Source organism: Arachis hypogaea, chromosome 13, assembly GCF_003086295.3.
Source record: "Arachis hypogaea cultivar Tifrunner chromosome 13, arahy.Tifrunner.gnm2.J5K5, whole genome shotgun sequence".
NCBI lineage: Eukaryota > Viridiplantae > Streptophyta > Magnoliopsida > Fabales > Fabaceae > Arachis > Arachis hypogaea.
The window spans coordinates 102,106,528-102,115,772 of NC_092048.1; the positions used below are offsets into that span (position 1 = coordinate 102,106,528).

The following is a 9,245-nucleotide window of genomic DNA, read 5'->3' on the forward strand; positions in this document are numbered from 1 at the left end:
TGTATCAACATGGTTCAGCTCCATGACTCCCTTAGTGTTGTGCCTTTCTGATGCATAGTAGTACTCATTCTCAGCCACTGTCTCGATCACTTCAATGGCTTCTTCCACAGTCTTTTTCTTGTTCAATGAACCTCCTGATGAATGGTCTACAGCCTTCCTTGATTCATAAGAGAGCCCATCATAGAAGATGTGCAATTGCACCCAATCATGGAACATGTTTGGTGGGCATTTCCTTGTCAAGTCCTTGAATCTCTCCCATGCCTCGTAGAGAGTTTCACCATCTTGTTGTCTAAAAGTCTGGACCTCAGATCGAAGCCTATTGACCTTTTGTGGAGGGTAGAAACATGCCAGAAACTTGCCTTCCACCTCATCCCATGTGGTTAGACTCCCCCTTGGGAATGATTCCAGCCACTTAGCTGCCTTGTCCCTAAGTGAAAATGGGAACAAGAGCAGTTTATAGGCATCTTCCTGGACTCCATTGGACTTCACAGTGTCACAAATTCTCAGGAACTTTGTGAGATGTTGGTTTGGGTCTTCATTAGCACTTCCTCCAAAGGAACAATGATTTTCCACCAATGATATTAGCTGTGGCTTGAGCTCAAAATTGTTGGCCTGAATGGGTGGTTTCTGGATGCTACTACCACAATTCCCAGAGGTTGGGTTTATGTATGAACTAAGAACCCTCCTCTCAGGAATGGCATTGTTTCCATCAGCTCTCTCATGGTTGTGAACTTCTCTATCCATGTTGAGATCTAGAGCTTCCTCAAAATTGTCCTCAGATTCTCCTTCAGATTCCTCTTCTCCCACTACTCTCTTCCCTCTTGCTTCCCTTCTAAGTCTATGAAGGGTCCTTTCCGGTTCGGTATATGGAGGAGTTGATGTCTCTCCTCTCCTACCTGTCATACAAGAACACAGCTCAAACACAAACAAGTAAAATACTCTTGGTTAATGGAAGAGTATGGTTAGCTCAATTGAGGAATTAATTCAAACAGTTAGTGAGTCAGTGAGTTAGTTGCATGAATTTAAAGGCATAAAGAAGGAAAGCATGTAACCAAGTGCAGAAATTAAAATTCAACAAGCATCTAGAACAGAATTAACAAAGCAAGAGAAAATTGCTCAATCTAGTTAGCTTCCAATTTGAGAATTGTCAATCGAAAACCAATCCCCGGCAACGGCGCCATAAACTTGATGCGCATAAACGTGTTATGCTACGATTTAGGAAATTGCACGATCGGCAAAATTCCTTCCGGCAAGTGCACCGGTTATCGTCGTCAAGTAAAAACTCACAATAGAGTGAGGTCGAATCCCACAAGGATTGGTTGAGTGAGCAATTCGGATTAGAAGTGTGTTCTAGTTGAGCGGAATCAAGATTTGAGATGAGAATTGCGGAATGTAAAATTGGCGGGAAAAGTAAATGACAAGAAAATTAAATGGCTGAATCTTAAATTGCATGAATTAAAGAGCAGAATGTAAATTGCTAAAATTAAATGGGAATGGGGATGATTGCAAGAATTGAATTGCAGAATGTAAAGAGAAAGTGGAAATCAAAAATGGGGAATTCATTGGGTTTAGGAGATATTGAAATCTCCGAATCAAAACATGTAAATCTCTTCCTCAACCAATGCATTCATTGAATTTTGCTTGGCAATCTTATATGATTGGATCCCAATTCCTTGGCTCACCAATGCTCTCTAAAAACAAACAAATTCCCAATCCCTTGGTTTAAATGTTCATAAGAAGAGATGATGCTTGATCACTGATTATACCACACAATTTCATGAACCACAATTTGGTAGGATTACATGTCACAATATCCATCCAAACCCCAATCCAATCCACTGTGAGAAAGCTTCTCTAGCATGAATCCTCCATTCCTTTCCCAAGGCTCCGAAGGATTCCAAGTATGAGTAGTTTCTTTCCCAAGACAACTACTCAATGGAATTAGATCGAGAAGCTTTCTAACAAAATTCAAGAGAAAAGATTGAAGAAAAAGATAAACTATTATTGATTCATTGAATTACAATAGAGCTCCCTAACCCAATGAAAGGGGGTTTAGTGAGTCATAGCTCTGAATTCAATTACAAGAAAGGAAAACTGGCTAAAAGTGAAAGTCCCCTCTAACTTAACTTCTATCCTATTTATACACTTTCTATATTGAGCTTCAGTTGTGCTTCTTGGGCTTTGAGGCCTCTCCTTGCTTTCCTTTTGCCTTGGGTTTATGATCCATAATCTTGATGAGGTTGTTGATCCAGATCCTGTAACATTTATTGAGCCAACTTAGTGATAATCAAATAATGACACATGACTCAAATAAATTGAGATTTCAAACTCATCAATCCTTCAGGCCCAATCCCATAAACCATGATATTCAATTGGGTTTCATACCAAAGTAAGTTTAAGTTAATAATTGTGCTCAAAGACTAACTTAAATCACAATATTTTTGGCCCAGAAACCCTTTTCAAGAGTGGCGTTTAAGTTGTAGTTTAAGCTTAAACTGCAACTTAAACGCCAGACACTTCCAGTGAGGCCATTTGTAGAAGCACGTTTAAGCTTCAGTTAAGGTTAAACTGAAGCTTAAACGTGGAAATGGAAGAAGGTAGCCCTGGAGAGTCATGTAGTCGAACACGTTTAAGCTTCAGTTTAAGGTTAAACTGAAGCTTAAACGTGGAGATAGGAAGGGCAGCCCTGGAGGTCGAACACGTTTAACCTCCAGTTTGAGGTCAAACTGGAGGTTAAACGTGGAAGCTTGGAATGGTGGCCCTGGAGGTGTCGAACACGTTTAACCTCCAGTTTGAGGTCAAACTGGAGGTTAAACGTGGAAGCTTGGAATGGTGGCCCTGGAGGTGTCGAACACGTTTAACCTCCAGTTTGGGGTCAAACTGGAGGTTAAACGTGGAGATGGAGAGAGCAACCCTGGAGTGAAAAAACTATCGAACACGTTTAAGCTCCAGTTTGAGTCAAACTGGAGCTTAAACGTGGAATGGCCCCTGGTACTCTTCCTGGTTCTGGCGTTTAACCTCCAGTTTGAGGTCAAACTGGAGGTTAAACGTGGAACTCCTCCCTGGGTGGCATACTCATTCTGGCGTTTAACCTCCAGTTTGAGGTCAAACTGGAGGTTAAACGTGGAATGCTCCTTAAGTGAGGCTTTTCATTCTGGCGTTTAACCTCCAGTTTGAGGTCAAACTGGAGGTTAAACTTCAATCCCAGCATTTCTTATCCTTCATGATTTTGGCGTTTAAGCTCCAGTTTAGGCTTAAACTGGAACTTAAACTCCACATGTGATATTCAAGCTTCCTTTATTGATTTTGTTGCTTCCTTGCTTAGCCTCTTCTTCCCTGAAATCATCCAAACAATTGCATCAAAGTCTTGCAAAATTTCATGAGAAATCTTTCATTCATAGCATTTAAGTAATACAACTAAAACTCATGGAATTTGCATCAAAATCATATTGTTTGGATGGTTCATTACTTTGTTCTTCATTTAACCATTTTTGGTTACTTTAAGCTCAAGAAAATGCATAAAACAACTAAAACTAACAGAAAAATGCTAGTGACGCATCAAGGAGATGGAGGGAGAAGGTGTATTCGGCCAAGGGGGAGAAGTGATGGTTGTGAGTGGTTAAGGGTATTTGGAGAAGAGGTATGGAGGTGATTGGTGAAGGGTATTTTGGAAAAAGAGTTATGAAAAGGTGTGAAGAGGAGAGAAGAAGAGGTGGGGTAGGTGGGGATCCTGTGAGGTCCACAGATCCAGTGGGGTCAAGGACTTAGCTTCCCTACTCCAATTAGGCGTGCAAAATGCCCTTAGAGTGCATGTCTGACGTTAAACACCAGCTTGCTGCTTGTTTCTGGCATTTAACGCCGCTTCCATGCTCTGTTCTGGCGTTAAACGCCAGTCTGGTGCGTGTTTCTGGCGTTTAATGCCAGCTTGATGCTTCTTTCTGGCGTTAAATGCCAATTTGATGCTTCTTACTGGCGTTTAAACGCCAGTAAGTTCTTCCTCCAGGGTGAGCTATTTTTAATGCTATTTTTCATTCTGTTTTTTATTTTTCAGTAATTTTTGTGACTTCACATGATCATCAACCTAAAGAAAACATAAAATAGAAATGGAAAATAATTAAATATAGTTAAATAACATTGGGTTGCCTCCCAACAAGCGCTTCTTTAATGTCAATAGCTTGACAATGAGCTCTCATGGAGCCTCACAGATATTCAGAGCATTGTTGGGACCTCTTGATAAACCCATATTTTATGATATATTTTGTGCTTAATCTGAGTGATTTATTCAATCCTTCACCCACTTATTCATATTAATTACATGGTTTTACTTCCCCTTCCTTATTATGTGATGTATGTGAAAAACATGTTTCCTATGCTTAAAAATAATTATTTTGATTACCCTTTATTTCCATTCGATGCTGTGATTCGTGTGTTGAGTAGTTTCAGATCTTCTAAGGCAGGAATGACTTAAAGGATGGAAAGGAAACATACAAAAATGGAAGGAAAGCATAAAACAGAGTTTTTGAAGAAACTGGCAGCCACGCGATCGCATGGGCGACGCGGCCGCATGCCAGCGCGAAAAGGCATTGACGCGGCCGCATGACTGATGCGACCGCGAGCCTCGAGCGAAACACATATGACGCGGTCGCATGACTGACGCAACCACGTGACAAGGAAAACGCCGAATGACGCGACCGCATGACCCACGCGGACGCGTGACAGAGGTCACGCACCAGAAATTGCAGAAAACGCTCATAGGGAATTCTAAAGCCCTTTTTGGCCCAAATCCAAGTCCAGAAGGCATAGACCAGAGGTTATGAAGTGGGGGAATGCATCCATTCAAAGAGAGTCTCCAATTAGTTTGTTTTCCATGATTTAGATTTAGTTTTGAGAGGGAGATTCTCTCCTCTCTCTTTAGGATTAGGATTTAGAATTAGGATTTTATGCGCTTTCAGGATTATCTCTTTTTATCAGGTTCAATATTCCTTTTTATTATTTTCCTAATTTTATTTATGAATTCTTCTATGTTACAGATTACTCTTTGAATTAATGTTATTTAAGGTATTTCAGTTTATTATTGCTTTCTTTTATTTACATTATTGTTATTCCCATCTGAAGACATTTTTATTCCAGTAGATTTACTTTTCTCCTTTTGGTCTTGGTTAAGAAATCAGTAACTCAGGAGTTATCAAACTCAAACATGATTGATAATCGTTATCTTTGTTAATTAAATTGAACTTCAATAATCCCAATCTTTTCTTAGGAAATAAATAGGATCCGAAGATCAAACCAATTAATCCCTTGACCTTCCTTTGCCTTAGTAAAGGTTAACAAAGTGGAATTAAGATTCAATTTTCATCATCATTGATAAGGATAGCTAGGATAGGATCTCTAATTTCTCATACCTTGCCAAAAGTTTATTTACAGTCATCTATTTATTTTACTTGCCATTTAAATTACTTGTTCTTCATTTACTTTAATTGCTAATTAAACCATTCGCTCCTCATTCTCAAAACCCCAATTTACAACCTCCATAACCAATAATAAGAACATACTTCCCTGTAGTTCCTTGAGAAGACGACCCGAGGTTTGAATACTTCGGTTATCAATTTATTTAGGGGTTTGTTACTTGTGACAACCAAAACGTTTGTACGAAGGGATTTCTGTTGGTTTAGAGACTGTATCTACAACGCGACTATTTTTATAAAATTCTTTACTGGCAAAAATCCCGACGTCAAAAAATGGCACCGTTGCCGGGAAATTGCAATCCCAACGTTTTTATCTTCATTAGCTACTATGAATTCTCACCCCTCTCGCTTTGAGTTTGGTTCTAATATTGTTGAAAGGAATGAAAGTTATAACAGGAACATGCATCAAGGTCAGAGCAATCAAAGATGGATGGAGCCAAGAGGATCTGATCAACCCTTTTGGCAGCAACACCCTCCAAGATATCATGGACAAAGACCATTCTACAATGCATACCAAGGCAATGGACATGGTGGACAACCTCGTAGTTACCAACAAGCCCCACCCTACGCTTATAGGCCATCCTCTCAACACAACCTTGAACCACCACACTCACAAGCTCCTTTTCACGATTCGCTACCATATAATCCTCATTTACCCCGATTCCAATCCAATTACTCCAAAACACCACCACTTCCCAATGTACCACGTCCAAATCCATCACTCCGAGAATCAGAAGTTTGCCTCAAGGGAACAGTAGGTCAACTTCAAACAACCCTTCATCAACTGGAGCAAGCAATAAGTCAATTATCTTCTAGACGTTCGAACATTCAAGGGCCTCCCAGAGCCCCATGTGGGCAATCTAATGAAAAGCGTAGCATGAAGGAGATATTAGAAACTCCAGTGGACAAGACAGAGCATGACTTCGTACTAGAACAAGCAGAAGAAGCTGTCATTATACAAGAAGAAGAGTTGGTTGAAGACTTAGGAGACGCTGAACTTCCATGGGAACCCAGAGTTGTGGAGAATTCTGTCAAGGCCGTTACAATTGATGCTAAAGAGGATAGTGTACAACCCCCAAAGCAAGTCTCTTATGAAGAACTAGATGGAATAACCCAAGAAGCAAATTCTCTTGATGATGATAGTCACAAGTCCAGTTCTTCTAGTAATGAACTTGCATCCACGAGCGAATTTTCTGAGATCGAAGAATCTTCCCCAAGCGAGTACGAAGATGATACAGAGGTAGACTTTTCCCAACCTCCCGTTTATGACTTGAGTGACGAGGAAGACATAGAAGGCTTTGATCAGGACATGGATACATTTGAAGAATCTTGCAAAGAAGTGAAGAATTTCACAGAAGAGCACAAGGGAGTAAAACTCACAGAACCACTGGAACCACCTATCCCAAGGCCATTACCACCCAATACAAGCTTCAAGTGGGTACAATCCTTAACCTTTAGCTCTATTTTTCCACTTGAATATGGTTTGCTTGAAACAGATGGCCAGCTTAGAGCTCTCTGTGGCTTTAAGAGTAAAAGGGAAATGGCTCGTACTCAGAGCTGGTGCACAAGGTTCAATAAGGTTCCACGCTTCGACTCGAAGTGTGCGGATTAGCATCATGATCTATCAAATGGATCTCGGAAAATGTTTGGTTATTCTGGTGAGAATCTAATTTCTAAACCGCCCAGATGGAAAAATATAGATCAAGACGAAGGCGAATTTAAAAGTCAAGTTTGGGATCCTGGAATCTATTCTGACACTCGTCACCCCGGGAGCCTGAGAATCTATTTGAAGCTGCTCAGAAGCTTTACATGCCTAGTTTGGGACCCCGGAGGCTATTGGCATTCCAAGCGTTGGTGGAGATTTCTGGATGAATTTAAGCACAAGCCACTATAACAGGAAGCTCATCCAATGTCCAACTTAAGGACTTTAACTAAAAGTGCTAGGTGGGAGACAACCCACCATGGTATAATCGTTCCTTTTTTTCAATTTTAATTTTATTCCGTTTTGTTTATTTTTGAGTTTTATTTTATTTTACTTCATTGAACCTGGAATCATGAATAACATTCATATTAGCATTGCATTCTGCATTTTGCACAAAAAAAAGGGTGTGCGACGCGACCGCATCATTCATGTGATCGCGTCAAGTTGCGAAAAACACTTCCCACGCGACCGCGTCATTCACGCGGCCACGTGATCTGGAGATCGGCGTAAAGATCCAACGTCCAGAAAGTTAGGCTGGAATCATGCGGCCATTGTGTGTTTCGCACAAACAGCCCACGCGATCGCGTCCTTGTATGGATTACACAACACCCCTAAAGGAGACAGAGAGTTGCGCTGAAACGACACTGGATTCGTGCGTTTAGCATAACTTCCAGCGACGCGATCGCATGCCCCAGGCGATCACGTCATTCACTCTTTTAGCTATCCCATGCGATTGCGCCACTCACACGATTGCATCGACCCCCATTTCACTCCAGCCACGTGACTGCGTGCCCCACGCGATCGCGTGGATTCAAATTTATAACCACCCCAGTCACGCGAACCCTACCATTCGCACCCCCCCCCCAAACCCCTCTCCTCCCTCTCTTCTTCTCCAATCACACCACCACCACCCAGCCACCATCACCGACCGCCGCCACCCCACCGACCACCCAGACCCCGTCGCCACCCACCCCCTTCCTCTTTCCCCTTCTTTCTTCTTCTTCCTTCTCCTTCCTCCCTCCACCGCCACTGCCCCCCTCCGCAATCACCACCCTACCGCGCCGCCGTCACCGCCGCGTCCCCATCCGCCACCCAAGCCACCCTTCCCTTCCTTCCCTCTCTCTCCCCCCACCCCCATTGCCCTTCCCGAAGCCCCTGCCTCCAAATAGCAACCGCCGCCGCCTCTGCCACCCTCCTCTGCCGCGCCCGACGCCACCGCCACCATCCCCCAGCCACCTCTCTGCCCCACTCTCCTTAATTCGCCTACCAGGTTCCAACGAACGCCACCCTTCTATCCATTCGTAGTTAATTCATATTTTTATGTTTATGTTCATATTTAGGCTAGTTAGATATGCATGTTGTAGTGGATTTTAGGTTGTTAGGTAGCCTAGGATGTAGTTAGTGGATTTAGGCCTGTTTAATTGCACTGTTCGTGTTTCTTGTTTTATCAATTCGCAATTCTGTTGTTGCTGTGATGTTCGTATTGTTCATATGCTGAAATTTACTGTTTCATGCTGCTCTTTACACTGCTTTTTCACGTTCATATTCCCTATATGTAAGTACAGCTGTATTTTTAATTCATATGAACTATTTTGATTGTTGTTTATTTTCCGGGACAATCCAATTTCAGCCGGAATGCTGCCCAAATTTTTATAAACTGTTTTTGACTTTCATTCATGTTTTGGTTTTGGCTGTTTAAACTCTGCTTTACTCTGCTTTTACCAAACCAATTCATGAATGCTAGGGCAAGCTTTCTTATTCTTTTTGATTTCCTGGTTCTTCATCTGCATTTTTGATGTTTAGATTCCAATTTTTGCTATTTCTATATCTATCTGAATCATCATCAACTTAATTTCCTTGTTTGGATATGAGTTACCTATAGCTTCTATTTGTGAATGCCTGTTACTTGGAATATGATCATTATGCCACTTACTTTACCCACTTTTTACTAACTCACTAATTTTAACTTCCTAAACTATTTTTCGTTTCTAACCAAACCTACCCTTTCAAAACATTTCTTCTGGTTTTTCACTTTCTTTTAACATTCTAACCAAGGCATGATGATACTTTTTCTAATT

At 41.5% G+C, this 9,245-nt stretch overlaps 1 non-coding gene across 1 annotated transcript; it reads left to right on the forward strand.

Moving 5' to 3' along the window:
* The first annotated feature begins 214 nt into the window (after positions 1 to 214).
* LOC112739786 (small nucleolar RNA R71) lies at positions 215 to 318 on the forward strand. The gene has a single exon (XR_003170725.1). It is a non-coding gene; the product is annotated as a small nucleolar RNA R71 (small nucleolar RNA).
* Positions 319 to 9,245: the final 8,927 nt, after the last annotated feature.